The sequence below is a fragment of the Bos indicus genome, chromosome 16 (genome assembly GCF_029378745.1).
Source record: "Bos indicus isolate NIAB-ARS_2022 breed Sahiwal x Tharparkar chromosome 16, NIAB-ARS_B.indTharparkar_mat_pri_1.0, whole genome shotgun sequence".
Lineage (NCBI taxonomy): Eukaryota > Metazoa > Chordata > Mammalia > Artiodactyla > Bovidae > Bos > Bos indicus.
This window is the reverse complement of record NC_091775.1, coordinates 46,070,462-46,091,234: the sequence shown is the minus strand read 5'-3', so window position 1 is coordinate 46,091,234 and position 20,773 is coordinate 46,070,462. Positions and strand designations below refer to the sequence as shown.

Below are 20,773 nucleotides of genomic sequence, written 5' to 3'. Positions count from 1 at the left end.
CGTTACAATTCTTTTTATGCTCAAATTGTGTTATATTTGAGCCCCTTCAAGCTGACTTCTGTGTCTTTGTGACATTTCCCTGTCATCCTTTGAGCATTTCCATATTTTTTTCTGACACAGATAGATGTTCTAGGTTCGACTTCTACGTACCCTGTCCTAGCCCTAGAACCAGCTGCTTCTCCAAGGAGCTTTTAGTGGGGAATGGTACTTAGAAACCACGATCTGGGCACTAGGTGTGCTCATGGCTATGGAGCTACTGCTGCACCAAGAACCTCTCGGTAGACAGAGCTAGAAAATACACGAATGTGTCAACACACACACATTCATTTCCATGTGTACTTTTATTGACACCTTTGAGTTCACACCAACACCTTCAATTTCAATCCAATATCACAGGGCTCTTTCTCATCTTCTCTATTTCCATATTTGCAATTCCTTTCTCTTACAGTGAGAAACCTAGATCCCATTTTTCTAAGTATACTTACTTATTTGATCCATGCCCTGTATAGAATCAGTCTCCACCCTTCCTCCCCCATGTGGACTTCCTCCCTCTATCGGCTCTGACACCCTATCTGGACCTAGAATATGCATAGAATCCTGAGCTCTGAGTCCCCTCTCTGGGCCACCTCTCCTCACACACACCTCCTTTGCTCTATTGACCTTCATGAATTACAGACTTAATTATTGAGAAAGGGACAAGATGCTAAGAGAAGGAAAAAGGGAGAAAAAAAAAAGGAAAGGAAAGGGGAGACACGTAAGGGAGGTCAGGAAGGGCCACTTGCAAGCTTTTAGCTTCCATTTCCTTGGTTGCACCTTTAAAGTTCTGTGTTGTCTATCATCACCTCAGAATTCATGTTTACTTTGCACAAGTGCTCCTGGTTCAGCAGCCTCTCCATTCCTCTCTCTACTTCCCTATCTGTATCCAAGAATCCATCCATCCTGGTCTCAGCTGCTTGTGGAATTAGCTCCAGAGTGTGCAGTTCTGGACTATCTGGTTTGTCAGCGTCTTTGAAGAACCAGTTGTCTGAAAAGAATGAAGGATCTTAGCTTCCCTCCAGCAGAGCACGTAGAAGGTAAGCACAGGACATCTGATATCTCAGGTGTAATTCCATGCAATTATGAGATCATATCTCTGAAAGGGAAAAGGCAGTTAAATATATCCTTTAAGGTTTTGTTCACTTGTTAAAATGCGAGTTAGCACCATTGTTTGTTATTCAGATAATTTTGTCATTTAAATAGGTTTTCAATACCTCAGTATTGCTCAGTTCAACTTTCCTAAAGCTAATTAAGAATGTCAGAAAAATACAACTCAGTTAATACTAAGAATTTGAAAGTCTAAAGGTACTCCTTAAATTTAAATGTAACATTTCAAGAAGATTCAATCTTCTTTAATTAATCTAGATTTAATGTCTGCTTCCATTAAAATTAATTAATAAACAAAACAAAACAAAAATCCTCAGAACAACTCGAGTTATAACATACTTCAGTTGAAAATTTAATTTTACATTGCATCTGCCTTGAGAAGTGGTACATCTTAGGGATTTTTAAAATAGAAGTAAGACCAGGACAACTATAGAAAGTTCTAATATAAATGTCTAATCTAATATAAGTGATCCTCATGCATGGATTATATGAGCACCTCAGAGCTCAAACACCTCAAAGATAAAAACTATCTTATTTAGGGTGACTCAGTCCAGTGACATATGCTTTTGTCAATGTCACAGGAAAATGACAATGCTGGAATTTTAGTATTTATTTCAAGTAATATGAAATGCTATTTTTTAATGACATCAGAATTCTATTTAAAGATTTTCAAATTCATTAGATGGTATAACTGGAGATGAAAACTGAACCTCCATAAGCATTCCATCTCTTGGAGTCTGGTTTGTCCAAGCTTTGCACCTCCTTCACATCTATACCCCTCCCCAGGAGCCGTTGGAGCCCTGTGAGCTCACAGATCACAGACCCTAACCACTGTCCCTGAGTTGAGGGAATTTGTCTTAGGATGGTGGCAAGAGGACTTGGTGGGGAGGTGCAGGTGGTAAGTGGTGATGAGGATTGGGAGAGCTTGGAGTAAAGATGTCCAGATTGGGTGGATATCAGGAGGGATTCAGAGGAGAAGGGTTGAAGAGCCAAAAGGCTAAGCTAATTGCCAAAAAAGTCTAAAATGCAATGATGTTACATTCACAAACATAATTCAGTACCTAAAAATACTATAATATCAGAAAGGAGTGAGGAGGCTTCAGGGGAGTAATGGTACTGCTCACTATTTTGATTAGAATGATGGTTTCATGGATGTATGAACACACAAAGCTTTTCTAACTGCACACATTTACAAAAATTTTTATTTTGGCTGTTCGGGGTCTTAGTTGCAGCCTGTGGGATCTTGGCTCTTCAGTCTTTGTTGAGGCATGTGGGATCTTTAGTTGAGGCATGTGGGATCTAGTTCCCTGATCAGGGATGGAACCTGGGCCCCCTGCACTGGGAGTGTGGAGTCTTAGCTACTGAATCATCAGGGAAATCCCTAATTGTACACTTCCTAATGTGCACTTTATCTTTTGTCTGTTTTACTTTATGCCTTAAAATGTGTGTGCTAAGTCATTTCAGTCATGTCCAACTCTTTGTGACCCTATAGACTATAGCCCACCAGTCTCCTCTGTCCATGGGATTCTCCAGACAAGAATACTGAAGTGGGTTGTCATTTCCTCCTCCAGGGGATCTTCCCAACCCAGGGATTGAACCTGAGTCTCTTATATCTCCTGAATTGGCAGGTGGGTTCTTTACCAGCACCACCTGGGAAGCCCTTATGTCTTAACAAAACTCTTTAAAAAAATATGGTACACAGTAATGGTAGAAACCTGTACAACCATTGCTGAGTGAGTGAGTGCTGTGTCAAAGTCTGAGCAGGTCACCCTGATATTGGGCTTTCTGTTTGGACCTGGGAAGGGTCTGGGCCAGTGATTTATTATAGAAATGAATTCTTTTGCCAAGTCATGGTAGCCTCACGATCTTAACTGCCTTCAGTGAGTTTTTTTCATGGGGGCTGGGAATTAAGCAGAGGGCTCTGATTTGTGTTTTAATTTTAATTAGTCCTTGCATGCAGGTGTCGGGGAAGAAAAAAATGTTTCCTCCACCCTCTTAGGTTCTGTGCTGAGGGACTTAGAATTAAATGAAAAAACATAGTTTAAGGGGGGCAGAATATGCAAGTTTAAAACACATTTACATAAATGAGAGTTCACATTAACAAAGTAGAACTCAAAGAATCAGTAGATTTGGGGATATCATAAAAGATTTTTAACCAAGGAAGGAGAGTTTGGGCTTCAAGAGATGATAAATCCTGGGGAAGAAAGTAGAAAATATATGGGGGAACTAATGGAAGATAAAAGTTCTTATAGTCAGGGCTGTTGTATGTTTGTTGAAATACTGATTTATTTATTTGGCTGTTACAAGGTCTTTCTAGGTGGTGCAGCTGGTAAAGAATCCTCCTGCCAATTCAGGAGGCACAAGAGATTCTGGTTCGATCCCTGGGTTGGGAAGATCCCCTGGAGGAGGAAATGGCAACCTATTCCAGTATTCTTGCCTGGAAAATCCCATGGACAAAGGAGCCTTTCGGGCTACAGTCCATGGGCTTGCAAAGATTCAGATATGACTGAGCCCAGCATGCGTGAGCACACACACACACACACACACACACACCCCAGGTCTTGGTTTCAGCATGCGGGGTTCCCTGAACGGGTATCAGACTCGTGCCTCCTGCACTGGGAGCACAGTCTCAGACACTGGACTGCTGGGGTAGTCCCGGCAGGTCTGACACCACCTCGGCTTGCTGTCACTCTTCATCTCTGTCATGAGTTCTCTCCTCTTCTGGTACAGGGGTGGGGTGGGACCGTGGGATTTGGGGAGTGCGAGTGGGGACAGAGGACACTTTCACACTTGCAAATGTGTGCCCTGATCTTAGGCAGTTAAGGGGAGAGCAGAGAGCTTCTCCTGCATTTGCTGATTCTCAATTGCTTTCAACTCAAAATAATTCTTATGCCAAAGAGGAAGATTTTGGGGTGGTGAATTCTTATCTCCTTCCCAGGGAAGACCACCAGGAACTGAACCTTTTAGAAGACTTTGTGCCTCAGCTCCCCACCCATGTTACTGTTACTTGATTGTGGGACAGAGAGTTACAGGAGCCTCATGCAAACCTCGAGGATAGAGCAGGTGCCTCCTCTGGGGTTAGCATTTTGCATCTTGACTATCTCCTTGTCTGTGTCTCTGAGTTTGCATCCTACTCCCTCCGTCTTGCCTGGGGCACCCTGTTTTGTCTGACTTTCCAACTTCCTCCCTCCTTGCTCTCACATCCTGAGCTAGGGCTCCAGGAATGGCTTTTATCACTTTAAAAACATTGTGCAGTATTTTGCCTTTTGATGTTGTTTCTGTCAGATGCACATTGTGTCTGAGTTCACTGACTTGATGCACTCTACCAACACTGAGAATTTAGTTTTCCAAGAAAAAAATCTATTTTATTTTGTTTAATATTGTCCATATAACATCTTTGTACTTAAATAATATCCCCTTCCCCCCTTTTTTAAAGAAGGAGCTTGGCTCAAAAACCTCAAAAGCTGTGGCCACCAACTGAGATCCTAAAATGACCTAGAAGTGGAGCTGGGTCAGCGTGAAACAAAATAAACCCCTTTCCAAGAAGTTCAGCCTTGGAGAAGAGCGTTCGTCAACAAAACCGCAGGCCCCTTGCCATTCTCTGCCTTTCTGCTTTGGTTGGCTGCAGTCCTGTCATCTTCCCTCCTAACCAAAACAATGCCTCTGAGACGATGCAGATTTTTACATTTTTTCCTTAAAAAAAAAGTTCTATATCTCAAATATGTAAGAATTCAGTATAGAATGTACCTTTGAAAAAGTACATACTGATGTCTGAAACACAGTCCTCCAACCACCATTAAAAAAGATTCAATATCTGACACACGTCTCAGAGTTCCAAGGTCACAGATTTCTTAAACTTTGTAAGAACAGCCAGACCAGCTCACACATGCTAAAATGTATTCTAAATGGTTTAAAAGGAATAGGAAGACTTAAGTGGTTTTCTTTGCTTTTCTGGGATGTGAATGTGTTCATCAGATTCCTGCCCCTCTTAGTTTTTTTCTCTTTCTTTTTAATTGAAGAATTGGTCAGCTCTCACCCCACCCTGCCCACCACCCCATTTTATACTTTTGTAGTCCAGGAAGGGGGGTCTTTGGGCCATTTCCTTAACTCCCCCTTCCACCCAAAATTTTATCATGAGCACTTTCAAGCAAACCAGATACACACAGTGAATAAAGCAAGGCCCAGTCAGTTCACTTCAGTTGCTCAGTCATGTCTGACTCTGCGACCCCAAGGACTGCAGCATGCTAGCCTTCCCTGTCCATCACCAACTCCCCAAGCTTGCTCAAATTCATGTCCATTGAAAAGGTGATGACACCCAACCATCTCATCCTCTGTCGTCCCTTTCTCCTCCTTCAATCTGTCCCAGCATCAGGGTCTTTTCCAATGATTCAGCTCTTTGCATCAGGTGGCCAAAGTATTGGATCTTCAGCACCAGTCCTTTCAGTGAATATTCAGGCCCCCCATCCAGTTTATTAATCAACGCTGTTTCTCAATGCTGTTTCATCATCCTGCACACAGGACATAATTTTACCCATTAACACTTCAGTATGTGCCTGGGACAGAAGAAGACTTTTTCTGTGGCTTTTGTTCAGTCACTAAGTCATGTCCAATTCTTTGTGACCCCCATGGACTATAGCATGCCAGGCTTCCCTGTCTCTTGGAGTTTGCTTAAATTCATGTCCGTTGAGTCAGTAATGCTATCTAACCATCTTATCCTCTGCTGTCCCCTTCTCCTTTTGTCTTCAATCTTTCCCAGCATCAGGATATTTTCCAGTGAGTTGGCTCTTCGCATCAGGTGGCCAAAGTATTGGAGTTTCAGCTTCAGCATCAGTCCTTCCAATGAATATTCAGGGTTGATTTCCTTTAGGATTGACTGGTTAATCCCTTGCTGTCCAAGGGACTCTCAAGAGTCTTCTCCAGCATCACAATTCAAAAGCATCAGTCCTTCTGTGCTCAGTCTTTCTGAGGGCAACAACTATCAACCTAACACAATTAACAAAATACCTGTAAAATAGTAAAAAGCAAGAGAGTTCCAGAAAAACATCTACTTCTGCTTTATTGACTATGCCAAAGCCTTTGACTGTGTAGACCACAACAAACTCTGGAAAATTCTTAATGACATGGGAATACCAGACCACTTGACCTACCTCTTGAGAAATCTGTATGCAGGTCAGGAAGCAACAGTTAGAACTGGACATGGAACAACAGACTGGTTCCAAATCGGGAAAGGAGTATGTCAAGGCTGTACATTGTCACCCTGCTTATTTAACTTATATGCAGAGTACATCATGAGAAACGCTGGGCTGGATGAAGCACAAGCTGAAATCAAGATTGGCAGGAGAAATATCAATAACCTCAGATATGCAGATGACACCACCCTTATGGCAGAAAGCTAAGAAGAGCTAAAGAGCCTCTTGATGAAAGTGAAAGAGGAGAGTGAAAAACCTGGTTTAAAGCTCAACATTCAGAAAACTAAGATCATGGCATCTGGTCCCATCACTTGATGGCAAACAGATGGGGAGACAGAGCAAACAGTGACAGATTTAATTTTTGGGGGGCTCCAAAATCACTGGGGATGGTGATTGCAGCCATGAAATTGAAAGACACTTGCTCCTTGGAAGAAAAGCTATGACAAACCTAGACAGCATATTAAAAAGCAGAGATATTACTTTGCCAACAAAGGTCCGTCTAATCAAAGCTATGGTTTTTCCAGTAGTTATGTATGGATGTGAAAGTTGGACTATAAACAAAGAGGAGCGCCGAAGAATTGATGCTTTTGAACTGTGGTGTTGGAGAAGACTCTTGAGAGTCCCTTGGACTGCAAGGAGATCAAACCAGTCCATCTTAAAGGAAATCAGTCCTGAATATTCTTTGGAGGGACTGATGCTGAAGCTGAAAATCCAATACTTTGGCCACCTGATGCGAAGAACTGATTCCTTGGAAAGACCCTGATGCTGGGAAAGCTTGAAGGCAGGAGGAGAAGGGGACGACAGAGGATAAGATGGCTGGATGGCATCACCAACTCAATGGACATGAGCTTGAGTAAACTCTAGGAGTTGGCGATGGACAGGGAGGCCTGGCGTGCTGCAGTCCATTGGGTCACAAAGAGTCAGACATGACTGAGCAACTGAATTGAACTGTAAAATAGTAACAGCTTGGGTCAGAGTGAACCACAGCCAAGCATCTGGGGATGGGATCAGGACCACCGTAGGCCTGCAGAGTTGGTGGACTGGGAGAAGTGTTGGGTGGGGACAGAGGAAGACAAGCTGGAATCCACTGATTCCTCTGTGCCCCTGTCCAGCATGGCATCATCGCAACCTTGGAGAGCTTCTGTCTCCCAAGTCTGGTGAGAATTCCTCTCTTGGCCTCTACTAACCCAGAACTACTTCAATAAAGGGATCTACAGAAATATAGCTCCAGCTTGGCCAGGATGACACAGTACAAAGTGCTGCAATCATCTGATACCCAACTGAGTTCAAATTTCCCCCAGGGCCTCAATAATGGGATTTTACAGTTAATTTGTTCAAAATTGGATCCAAACAATATCCACATATTGCATTTGACTGTTAGATCTCTTATGCTTCTTTCAAGCTGAAATAACCCCCTCCTCCTTTTTTTCCATGATGTTTGTTTGTTGGAGAACCTGGGTTGTCTGTCCTGTAGAAAGTCCCCACATTTTATGGAGGTTTCTTTAAAAAGTTAAAATAGAGCTTGTGATCCTGCAATCCCACTCCTGGGCATGCATCTGGAGAAAAACCATGATCCAAAAGGATACACACACCCCACTGTGCATTGCAGCACTGTTTACAATGGCCCAGACATGGAAGCAACCTAAACGTCCATTGACAGAGGAATGGATAAAGAAGATGTGGTACAGATATACAATGGAATATTACTTAGCCATTAAAAAGAATGAAATAATGCCATTTCCAACAACATGAATGGAACTAGAGCGTGTTCCAACTGAGTGAAATAAGTCAGAGAAGGAGAAATATCCTATGACGTTCCTTATTTGTGGAATCTAAAAATAAATGATACAAATGAACTTACTTACAATACAGAAAGAGATTCACAGACTTAGAGAAGCAAAGTATGGCTGCTGGGGGGAGGGAATAGTTAGGGACTTTGGGAAGGTCATGTACACACTACTATATTCAAAATGGATAACCAACAAAAACCTACTGTATAGCACATGGAACTCTGCTCAGTGTTATGTGCCAGTGGGAGTGGGAGAGGGTTTTGGGGGAGAATGGATACATGTGTATGTATGGCTGAGTCCCTCTGCTGTCCACTTGAAACTATCACAGCATTATTAATCAGCTATACCCCAACACAGAATGTTTTTGGTGTTAAAAAAAAAGACTTCCACATAAAAAAAAAAAGAATGATATTACAGTAAAACAATGGCCAATCTAAGTAAAGTCCCTGATGCCAGGAAAGATTGAAGGTAGGAGGAGAAGGGAGCGACAGAGGATGAGATGGTTGGATGGCATCACCGACTTGGTGGATATGAGTTTGAGCAAGCTCTGGGAGTTGGTGATAAACAGGGAAGCCTGGTGTGCTGCAGTCCATGGGGTTGCAAAGAGTCGACGTGACTGACTGAACTGAACTGAACTGAATATAATTAATTAATGAAAAATATACTGAAGCTTCAAAGATAAAATTAAATAAATAAAATGGATAACCAACAAGGATCTATTGTATAGTATGTGGAACTCTGCTCAGTATTACATGGCAGCATGGATGGGAGGAGGGTTCGAGGGAGAATGGATACATGTATATGTATATGTGTGGCTGTTCACCTGAAACTACCACAGCATTGTTAATCAGTTCTACCCCCCATACAAAATAAACAGTTAAAAGTTCTGGGGAAAAAAGAAAGTCCCCATATTTGGAATCTGGCTGATCCCATCCTCCTGTGATCATGGTAGTGAGGTCTAGAAGTTTGAGAGGGTTCTGGCTTTTGTTCTTGTTCTGTTTCAGCAAAATGCCCTGAGGTTCCTTACGTTTTTGACTCCCTCTGAGATCCAGAGCTGCCCCACATCCCAGACTGATAGGGTTGGGAAAGCCAGGAAGCAGTCATTGGACTACACTGCCCTAAGTCAACTTCCTTTGAGTCATCACTGATCATAAATGGTCTCCTCTAGGGAACTGGGTAAATTCTACAGATATAATTCTTTCAACCACCCCTGGCCTCACACCATGGGCTCATCTGTTTCCATCTTGGCAATAGCTAGTTCACTGGTTCTTCTTTCAACTGGATGAATATTGCAAGAATGGTGATGCCAATTTCAGTTTTGACACCATCTTGGTATGTTGGTTGGATTAGCATCTAGTGGGAAGAGCCCACACATACACCTTCTCTATAAGATTAGGTTAAAGTCCATATTTTTTGAACAAAGGCTCATAGGAAGTGGGGCAGCCTTTCCTTCCCAAGGGTGGAAGCAGATGTACCCTAAGACCCCAACATATGAATGAGCTCCACTTTGAGAGTGCTTTTGTAGGTCCAACAAATTAGCCTAGATACTCAACTAACACAATTAGCTATATAATTCTTGCCTGAAGCATGCCAGGCTTCCCCATCCTTCAGTACCTCCTGGAATTTGCTCAAACCCATGTCCATTGAGTCAGTGATGCCATCCAGCCATCTTGTCCTCTGTCATCCCCTTTTCCTCTTTGTCTTCAATCTTTCCCAGCATCAGGGTCTTTTCCAGTGAGTCCATTCTTTACATTAGATGGCCAAAGTATTGGAGCTTCAGCTTCAGCATCAGTCCCTCCAATGAATATTCATGACTGATTGCCTTTGGGATGGACTGGCTTGATTTCCTTGCTGTCCAAGGGACTCTCAAGAGTCTTCTCCAACACCACAATTTGAAAGCATCAATTCTTCAGCGTTCAGCCTTCTTTATGGTCCAACTCTCATAGCCATACGTGACTACTGGAAAAATCATAGCTTTGTATGGACCTTTGTTGGCAAAGCGATGTCTTTGCTTTTTAACATGGGGTCTAGGTTTGTCATAGCTTTCCTTCCAAGGAGCAAGCAGCAGCTATATAGTACTATACTGTAATAGGTTTATAATACTTTTCACACAAATAATACATAAAAAGCACAAAAAATATAGGAAACATTTTTAATCTTACAGTACAGTACCTTGCAAATTACAATAGTATAGTCCAACAGCCGGCACACAGGGGCTGCCATCAAGTGAAGAGGCAAGAAGAGTTACTGACTGGGGAGGGATAGGAGGTGGGAGATGGCAGAGCTGAAGGATCATCAGCAGTAAGAGATGGAGGACAAGCTGCAATGTCAGTCACACCTGACACTGTGGAATGCATGTTGATATCTTAGGAAGTTCAAAACTTGAAAGTTTGTATGTAGGGGACATACTGTATTCTGAGATACAACTCAGAGTAGCTTTCCAGGAACCAAAGTGGACGCCTCCATGGACTCAAAGTGAAAGTTGCTGAATCTTGTCTGGCTCTTTGAAACCCCATGGAATGTACAGTCCATGGACTTCTCCAGGCCAAAATACTGGAGTGGGTAGCCTTTCCCTTCTCCAGGGGATCTTACCAACCCAGGGATCGAACCCAGGTCTCCTGCCTTGGAGGTGGATTCTTTACCAGCTGAGTCACCAAGGAAGCCCAAGAATACTGGAGTGGGTAGCTTATCCCTTCTCCAGAGGATCTTCCCAACCCAGGAATCCAACCGGGGTCTCCTGCACTGCAGGTGGATTCTTTACCAACTGTGTAATCAGGGAAACCCATGGACACAAAGGGGCCCATCAATACAGTCTATGTTTTTTTTCTATGTCCTTGAACTTTTTATACCCTGGGCTCATTATCCTCACTGAAGAAGAGCTTGCTCCAGCAATCACGGTGGTGTTCAAGAAAGTGCTTATCAACATTGGATTCTCTTGTTTCTTGAACCAAACTCAGTTTCAGGTCATATCCTCACTGGGTAAGAGAAATTGAAGTTGGTGCCTGGGTTTCCGTGAGCTCTAGCTCCGGTTCCAGATGCCCAACGTTCTGGATACATTGTTTCCCAGAATTGACCCCAGGACTCTGAATGAATGAATGCTCCTTAAAATGAATGTTTCATGCAGAGTTTGGTGTGAGGCCCATAATCCCATTCTAAGAAGATTGTATTAATCCTTTGAAGATTTTCATGGAAAAGAAAAGAAAATACTTTAGTAAAAACAACTGTGGCTATGTGAGGATTCATCTCTGGGACAGACTTCCAGGAGGTTTGAGCACATCTCATTGGTACCTAACAGGTCCACATTTTTTCTGACAGAGAGTATATATCAATGCGTGCTCAGCCAATCAGTCGTGTCTGACTTTTTTCGACCCTATGGACTGTAGTCCACCAGGTTCCTCTGTCCATGGGATTTTTCAGGCAACAGTACTGGAGTGGGTTGCCATTTCCTACTCCAATATATATCAATATTTGAGCTAAAGCTAATTTCTGCCCAGAATTCTGACTGGAACAGACAGGGATGGGCTCCTGTGGTTTACACTGGGGTCACTGGTAGAGTTGGCTCAGCTGGTAAAGAACCCACCTGCCAATGCAGGAGACATAAGAGACATGGATTTGATCCCCAGATCGGGAAGATCCCCTGGTGGGGGAGGGGGGGCATGGCAACCCACTCCTGTATTCTTGCCTGAAGAATCCCATGGAGAGGAGCCTGGCAGGCTACAGTCCATGGGGTCACAAAGAGTCAGACACGACTGAGCACGCAGACAGCAGCAGCACTGGTTAGAATTGAATTTAAGCAAAAGGGAATGCATTAGAAGGGCCACACTGGCTCTTAGAAGGGATGTGTGGTGTGGGCCCTGGGTTTGGAATGGAAATGATGCAGTTCCGGTTCTGGTTCTGGGAGACCTGGAAGCATGTCCTTTCAAGCCCTCAGTGGGAGGCCTGAGCCAGGGTTTTCAGTCCCATCAGGTTGCCCTGAAGGGGAAGAAGCAATTCCATAAAAGGAAGTTGGTTGGCCATCAGAATGGCAGGATGATTACAGGGCGACTGAAACCTGACCCAGTCCACTTGCCCATACCGTAGAACAAGAGAACCACGACCAGCTTCCTTTTAGGAAAAAATTTAGTTTCTGGGCTGAAGGGAAAAATGAAAAGAAAAAAAAAAAGTCTAAAACCTTGAACCTAAAGGAATGCATTTGCGAAAATCTAGCTCCATAAATAATGCCATGAAAGGCCAGAAGGAAGGCTGTCAGATTGGGGTGTTTGTGTTGAATTTCTCAGTTTACCACATTCCAAGAGCAGAAGTTGTACTCATTGGTGGGGAATGTTTCCGAGGACACCCGGGGTCAAGGAAATGTGGTCGTTTGCATGTTGAAACCCAGAACTGTATGTTTCTACAGCTGCTGTCTTACCAGCTCTCTGGGGGCGCAGGCTTAGTTCATCTTGGCCGAGGGACAGCATGGCTGAATGTCTTCTCTGGTCACAGAAATTACAGGACATCTGAGCAGAGTTAGACAGAGGAGCAGTCAGTGGACTGGAAAGATGGGCCCTGAGCTCAAGAATCTGAGATATCAGCAAGAGATTTGGGAGGAAGTGAAGTTTGTCGTGGTAGACCCAAAGGTTTACAGCCTTAAAGACAGCAGTGACATGCTTCCATTTCTATTTTTTAAAGTAGAACAATGACTAAACTTAATCTTTGGTTGGTTTTCTCTGAGCCTTGAGTTGTATCAACACCTTGGGCCCTCAGTCTGGTACACAGAAATCATTTTCATTTTTAAATTTCTTTTTTTAGAACAGATTTTATTCTACTTTATTTTTTGGCTGTGCCACATGGCATGCAGGGTCTTAGTTCCCGAGCAAGGAGAGAACACGTGCCCTCACAGGGGAAGCTCCTAGCCACTGGACCATCAAGGACGTCCCCATTTTTAAATTTCTAACCATAATGCCTCTTGGATTAAAGAAAGCTTAAGGAACACTGATGATGAGAAATAAAGGCTAAATGGCAAGATGTGTGTGTATGTGCATGTGTGTGCTCAGCTGGGGCTGACTCTTTGCGACGCCATGGACTGTAGCCTGCCAGCCTCTTCTGTCCATGCAATTTTCCAGGCAAGAATGCAGGAGTGGGTAGCCATGCCCTTCTCCAGAGGATCTTCCCGACTCAGGGAGTGAACCTACCTCTCTTGTGTCCCCTGCACTGGCGGGTGCATCCTTCACCGCTGCACCACCAGAATGATAACATTTCCACAAATTGGCTATAATATGGTTTCCCAGCTTTCTTAGTTGTTTTCATCAGATCCAAATTAAAATTTTCCAAAATTAAAAGCTAAAAGTATCAAATTGCCAACATCCGCTGGATCATGGAAAAAGCAAGAGAGTTCCAGAAAAACATCTATTTCTGCTTTCTTGACTATGCCAAAGCCTTTGACTGTGTGGATCACAATAAACTGTGGAAAATTCTGAAAGAGATGGGAATACCAGAACACCTGATCTGCCTCTTGAGAAATTTGTATGCAGGTCAGGAAGCAACAGTTAGAACTGGACATGCAACAACAGACTGGTTCCAAATAGGAAAAAGAGTTCGTCAAGGCTGTATATTGTCACCCTGTTTATTTAACTTCTATGCAGAGTACATCATGAGAAACGCTGGGCTGGAAGAAACACAAGCTGGAATCAAGATTGCCGGGAGAAATATCAATAACCTCAGATATGCAGATGACACCACCCTTATGGCAGAAAGTAAAGAGGAACTCAAAAGCCTCTTGATGAAAGTGAAAGAGGGGAGTGAAAAAGTTGGCTTAAAGCTCAACATTCAGAAAACGAAGATTATGGCATCTGGTCCCATCACTTCATGGCAAATAGATGGGGAAACAGTGGAAACAGTGTCAGACTTTATTTTGGGGGGCTCCAAAATCACTGCAGATGGTGACTGCAGCCATGAAATTAATAGACGCTTGCTACTTGGATGGAAAGTTATGACCAACCTAGATAGCATATTCAAAAGCAGAGACGTTACTTTGCCAACAAAGGTTCGTCTAGTCAAGGCTATGGTTTTTCCTGTGGTCATGTATGGATGTGAGAGTTGGACTGTGAAGAAGGCTGAGAGCCAAAGAATTAATGCTTTTGAACTGTGGTGTTGGAGAAGACTCTTGAGAGTCCCTTGGACTGCAAGGAGATCCAACCAGTCCATTCTGAAGGAGATCAGCCCTGGGATTTCTTTGGAAGGAATAATGCTGAAGCTGAAACTTTGGCCACCTCATGGGAAGAGTTGACTCATTGGAAAAAACTCTGATGCTGGGAGGGATTGGGGGCAGGAGGAGAAGGGGACGACAGAGGATGAGATGGCTGGATGGCATCACTGACTTGATGGACGTGAGTCTCAGTGAACTCCGGGTGTTGGTGATGGACAGGGAGGCCTGGCGTGCTGCGATTCATGTGGTGGCAAAGAGTCGGACACGACTGAGCGACTGATCTGATCTGAAAGGACAATGATGTCCAATCTTGCTTGTCATTTTTTAGGAATAAAGATTATGCACACCCAGGTTGTGTTTTTGCTGAGGGTGCTTTCAACTGGTAGTCTGGAACCTTCCCATTTGTCATTTAGAAGGAAAAATAGTGTGATTTATCTATAAATAAAAACCTCAGTTATTAAAACCTAGTTTTAAAAATGCAAAAATTTCCAAATAATCTATAAAATCATTTCTTTTTTTGATGCCATCAATACATACTTAACTTTGAATCTACATTTGTCACAAAATACATTGCTTTAGAACTTGCTGATAAATTATACTTTTCCTAAAGGAATTCATTTAGAGTAAATTAAGCATGAGGCTCCAGGTTCAATCCCTGGGACTCTCAGTTGGAACTTAACTTCTTGTGTGGCATTCCGTGGTGGCTCAGACCATAAAGAATCTGCCTTCTAATGCAGGAGACCCGGATTCGATCCCTGGGTTGGGAAGATCCCCTGGAGAAGAGAATGGCAACCCACTCCAGTATTCTTGCCTGGGAAATTCCTTGGACAGAGGAGTCTGGTGGGCTACAGTCCATGAGGTCCCAAAGAGTAGGACATGACTAACACTGAAGAGTATGTCTTTCCTTAAATGTGATAAAGTTTAAATAAACATTTTTAATATAGGTTGAGATTCGGTGATTGTGTTTGAAATTTACCATTAATCCCCCCACTACCATCCCAGCAACCTAAATAAAAAATAATCTGCAAATGCTAGCATCTTGCTGTGCAAATCCTGCCTGGCAGCTTTGCTGTGTCTCTTCATCTCACTGTCTGCCAGAATGCTGCCCCTCAGGCCCTTCACATGGAAGATCTGAGACTGCCACTCAAACCAGCTCTGGCTGATGGAGGCACAAAGGCACAGGAGGTCCTGTTGTTCAGTCGCTAAGTCGTGTCTGACTCTTTGCAAGCCCATGGACTGCAGCATGCGAGCCTCCCCTGTCCTCCACTAATCCCCAGAGTTTGCTCAAACTCATGTCCAGAGGTGGTCCTGAGGGAGCTCAAAAAAATGGGCAGTCTGAGTCACCTGTTCTCAGAATAACTCCAGGACCTGGGTGGAGCTATAATCTGAGCTGAGCTATAATCAGCCTCTTCAGAAGTGCAAGTTCCTATTTTCTCAAAGCTTTTGAGATGAGTTGCCAGGTGGCCTTCTAGAACAAATTTGGAAACCTTGTGCATTGGTCCATGTGCCTCTTTCTTCCATAGCTGCTCCACGCTGGGCTCCCTGATGGCCCCCTTGTCTGTGGTCTCAGCTCTACCCCAGGTTCCACGTTCAGGTCCATCAGAACCTTGACCTGTCAGTAGCATCTGGTGTGGACAGTCACTCAGGTGTGATTAGGCAACTTCACGTGACTCATGAATCCTGGGACCAGGCATCCCTAGGAGTCATTGCTCTTGGCCCTTGCATGTGGCAGACACTGGTACTTGCCTGTTTAATAACCATTATCTCCTTTTCTCCAATTGCTGTTGTTATTCAGTCCCTCAGTAGTGTCTGACTCTTTGAGACCCCATGGACTGCAGCATGCCAGGTTTCCCTGTCCTTTACTATCTCTTGGAGTTTGCTCAAATTCATGTCCATTGAGTCAGTGACGCTATCTAACCTTATCTCATCCTCTGTATTCCCCTTCTCCTTTTGCCTTCACCTTTCCCCGCACCAGTCTTTGTCAAAGAACTCAGTGTTGACCATTCTAGGGTTGTTCCCCATTTGAAGCAAACTGGAAAGGTGAAAAAGTGGGTGCCTCATGAGCTGACCACAAATTTTTTTTAAAATGTCATTTTGAAGTGTCTTCTTCTCTTATTCTACACAACAATGAACCATTTCTCAATTGGATTGTGATATGCAATGAAAAGTGGATTTTATATGAAAACCAGTGATGACCAGCTCAGTGGTTGGACAGAGAAGAAACTCCAAAGCACTTCCCAAAGCCAAACTTGCACCAGAAAAAGGTCATGGTCACTGTTTGGTGGTCTGCTGTCTGTCTGATCCATTACAGCTTTCTAAATCCCAGCGAGACCGTTACACCTGAGAAGTATGCTCAGCAAATCAGTGTTGCTTTTGTTGTTGTTCAGTTACTCAGTCATGTCCGACTGTTTGTGACCCCACGGACTGCAGCACACCAGGCTTCCTTGTCCTTCAGCACCTTCTGGAGCTTGCTCAAATTCATGTCCATCCAGTCCATGAGGCCATCCAATCATCTCATACTCAGTTGTCCCCTTCTCCTCCTGCCTTCAATCTTTCCCAGCATCAGGGTCTTTTCCAATGAGTTGGCTCTTGGCATCAGGTGGCTAAAGTATTGGGGTCTTCAGCTTCAGCATCAGCTCTTACAATGAATATTCAGGGTTAATTTCCTTTAGAATTGACTGGTTTGATCTCCTTGCAGTCCAAGGGACTCTCAAGAGTCTTCTCCAGCACCACAGTTCAAAAGCATCAATTCTTTGGCACTCAGCCTTCTTTATGGTCCAAGTCTCACATCTGTACATGACTACTGGAAAAACCACAGCTTTGCCTAGATGGACCTTTGTCAGCCAAGTGATGTCTCTTCATTCTAATTCACAAATCAATTAGATGTACCGAAAACTGTAATGCCTGCAGGCAGTAACGGTCAACAGAAAGGGCTCAATTCTCCATGAGAACACCTGACTGCACATTGCACAATCACCACTTTAAAAGTTAAACAATTTAGACTACGAAGTTTTGCCTCATCTTCCATATTCACCTTACTTCTCACTAACTGACTACCACTTCTTCAAACATCTCAACAACTTTTTGCAAGGAAAACCCTTCACAACCAGCAGTATGCAGAAAATGCTTTCCAACAGTTCGTTGAATCCCAAAGCATGGATCTTTACACTACAGGAATAAGCAAACTTATTTCTCCTTGGCAAAAATGTGTTGATAATAATGGTTCCTATTTTGATTAATAAAGATGTGTTTCAACCTAGCTTTAATGATTTAAAATTCACTGCCTGAAACCACAATTATCTTTGCAATCTAAATACTTTGTTTTTGTGATACACTGCCGCCTTATCCTCTTCTTCTTTGTTTTCATCTTCCTCCTTGGAACGTGGCCATGAAACTGGAGCTGGAGCAGCCACCTTGAACCATGAGGTCAGAATCCACAAAGCCGAAAGTGACATGCTAAGGATGGTAGAACATAAAGATAAAAGGAGTCTGGAGTGGCATGTTGTGGAAGGTAGGTCTGCTCTAACCTTTGTAGGGCCTGGGCAAAAGTACAAACAAAGCCTATATATTTTGCCCAATTTTTAGAATTATCAATCAAGTGCACAAACTGTTACACAAAATATGTTCTATTCTCTTACCTTGACAGTATACTTCATAATGAACTTTAAAAAATATGCATAAAGATACAGCTTTTATATGACTTAAAAGTCAGCAAATTATCCAAGAAACCAAATATTTCGGTGCTCTTTTCAGTTTTCCACTGCAAATTAGTTCGTCATGAATTATGACTCAGGATGTACTGGGCCTTGGGATCAGCATTCTGAGCATTAGATATCATTGTAGAGGGGTGTGGACATAATGATGTTGGATGATGCATGCTGAAGGAATCACTCAAGGAACACCAGAACAAAATCTGGCAGGTTTGTTATTGTTTTTTTTTTTAATAAAGTAGATTTTATTTTGGGCCTATTTCATGATATGTTAGGCAAGAATACTGGAGTGGGTTGCCATTTCCTTCTCCAGGGTATCTTCCTGACCCAGGGATCAAACCTGGGTCTCTCGCATTGCAGGCAGATTTTTTTACCATCTAAGCCACCAGGGAATACCCATGATATGATTTACGTTCTTTTAAAAAAAAATTACCAACCCCTTTTATTCTTGTTAGTTTGGAAGATTTTTTTGGCTTGATCCTAAAGGGTTGCATTTTTTCTCTCTTTGTACATCTTGTGCAGGCTCTGGAAATGGAGCAAAGCTAAATAATTATGAAAACAGTTTCATAAGATAAAGTTTAAAGAAGTTCTTTATAAAGACACATGACGGATGACAGCTTTCCCTTTCCTAAATGGCAGTTGCACAGGTCAAGCAGAAGGCAAACTTAATAGGTAGCTATTATGTCAAACCACAAAGAACTTTGAATTCCGTGGTGGCAGATCCTCTGACCTCAACGCCAACAGGCAGAGACTTAAATCTTACTTGCGGTTTCAGATTCAGAAATGTAGTATTTCCATCAACCTCCTCCAATGAGTTATCAAAGGAAAATGCTTCCAGAATCATCAGTGTGAAGGCAGCTATGCTTCAGAACAGCGGTTAAATGTTTACAAGGGTTCAGCTGATTTCCAAAAGCATTAATGAGCAGCGAGCAGACATTAGGGCTTTCAGGAGGCAGTTCATATTGATATCCCAGAGTCTGGAAAGCTCCCCCAAGCCTGGGAGATCAGCTTGGCCATGATCCACAGTTTTAATTCTGGAAATTCCAGTTTATTTCTACTTCTGGTCTAGACTAGACACTGGCTACAGTCCCAGACACTCACTTTTTCTATCACTGCTCATTCAGGAAGACAGAACCCACATGTGAGAGGAGGAACTGAATTGTGTCCCCCTGAATCCATGAGTTGAATTTCTGACCCTCAATAAGACTATATTCAGAGACAGGGCCTTTAAGGAAGTCAGGTTAAATGAGGTCACAAGGGTGGGGCCCTAATCCAAACAGAACTGGTGTCTTTATAAGAAAAGGAAGAGATACCCTAAGTCTCTCCCCATCTTGTGAGCACACAGCCAGAAGGTGGCCATCTGCAAGACAGGAAGGGTGCTCTCACCAGAGCCTGACCATGCTGGACCTTGACCTTGGGCCTTCAGCCTCCAGAACTGTGAGAAAATAATTTCTATTGCTGTCTGCCGTGTTGTGTCATGGCAGCTGGAGCAGACTGCTACAGTGTGATTTGCCCCCAGTTCATTTCTAAGTTAAATGTGGTGCATGAGTGCATGCCAAGGTGCCTCAGGTGTGTCCAACTCTTTGCGACCCCATGGACTGTAGCCCACCAGGCTCCTCTGTCCATGGGACTCTACAGGCAAGAATACTAAAGTAGATTGCCATGCCCTCCTCCAGGGGACCTTCCTGACTCAGGGATGGAACCTAGTCTCTTATGTCTCCTGCATCGGTAAGCGGGTTCATTACCACTAGCACCATCTAGCATGATCCCCTAAATTCTTCCTTCCCAGGATATTGTATAGGAATTTAGCTGCACAACTTGCTTAAAAATATAGACTATTTTATGTTTGCACTTTGCTTTTTCTGATCCCCTGGCAATTGTTATTTGAATGTGAAAGCAGAATGAAACTTTTAATTTATTTATTTAGGTCATGCAGAAGGATATGTCCTGTGCAAGGCTGCCACCCAGTTGAGACTTCCCCCTGGACTTGGAGGAAAAAGGATTGGGTGAATTATAATGGTAACACCTCTGATAAATGCCTTTTAACTCATCATATGTGATCAAATCGGTACCTCATGTTTACTCTTAGAGGCATATGGCACACATAAAAGTATGTCTATTTCAGAGATGTTAAAAGTGAGGCTTAGGCCAAAATTGTGCAGCTGCTGGTGAGTGCCCAAAACTAGACTCCCTGCTCACGTAGGGGAAGATGAATGATTCTGTTGTGTGGTGCTGATTAAAGGGGTTATTGGGGGAAGTTACCATAATAAACGGAACTATATCATATCATTTAAAGAGGCTTCGTAAGGAGAGAGTCTGGCTGTGCTCCCCTCTCCACTACACCGAGGCCTGCAGTCTGGGTACCACCCACCTCCATCACTTGTGACCTAAAAGCCATCCACTCTTGGCAGCAGATGCTCAGATCCTTTATCTGTAACTCCCTTTCAAAACAAGAAATATTTTCAAAGACATAGATCCATTTGTTATCTCTCTGAGTCATTTCTAAAAAGTGTAAGAAAACTCTTGGTAAAAGAAGTCATTCAATTGGGCTGTGCCCCATGGTTTGTTTTTGAGATAGCAGAAAGTATCTTTTATTCCCCCCTCCATCCACTCCACTGGTGGAATCTCTCTTAAAATAAGAAGAACACAAAACCGAAACACAAACTCAGTCCTAGTTGAAACAAGAGAGAAACATGCAACTGAGCTGTTACTGGTGATAGAGGGGGAGAGGGGCAGGATTGGTGATACAGGGGAGGA

At 43.2% G+C, this 20,773-nt stretch overlaps 1 long non-coding RNA gene across 4 annotated transcripts in view; it reads right to left on the bottom strand.

Annotated features, from left to right (window-relative positions):
• Positions 1 to 322: 322 nt before the first annotated feature.
• LOC109570778 (uncharacterized) overlaps positions 323 to 20,773 on the bottom strand; it is a 41,558-nt gene continuing 21,107 nt past the window's right edge. For 2 of the 4 annotated variants that reach the window (XR_011560831.1, XR_011560830.1), the window contains 3 exons: positions 12,531 to 12,618; positions 6,291 to 6,462; positions 323 to 1,132 (listed from right to left, as the gene is read on the bottom strand). This is a non-coding gene — a long non-coding RNA (uncharacterized lncRNA). The remainder of the gene's footprint in view (positions 1,133 to 6,290; positions 6,463 to 12,530; positions 12,619 to 20,773) is intronic. The other 2 variants (XR_011560829.1, XR_002182547.2) reach the window with 1 other exon arrangement.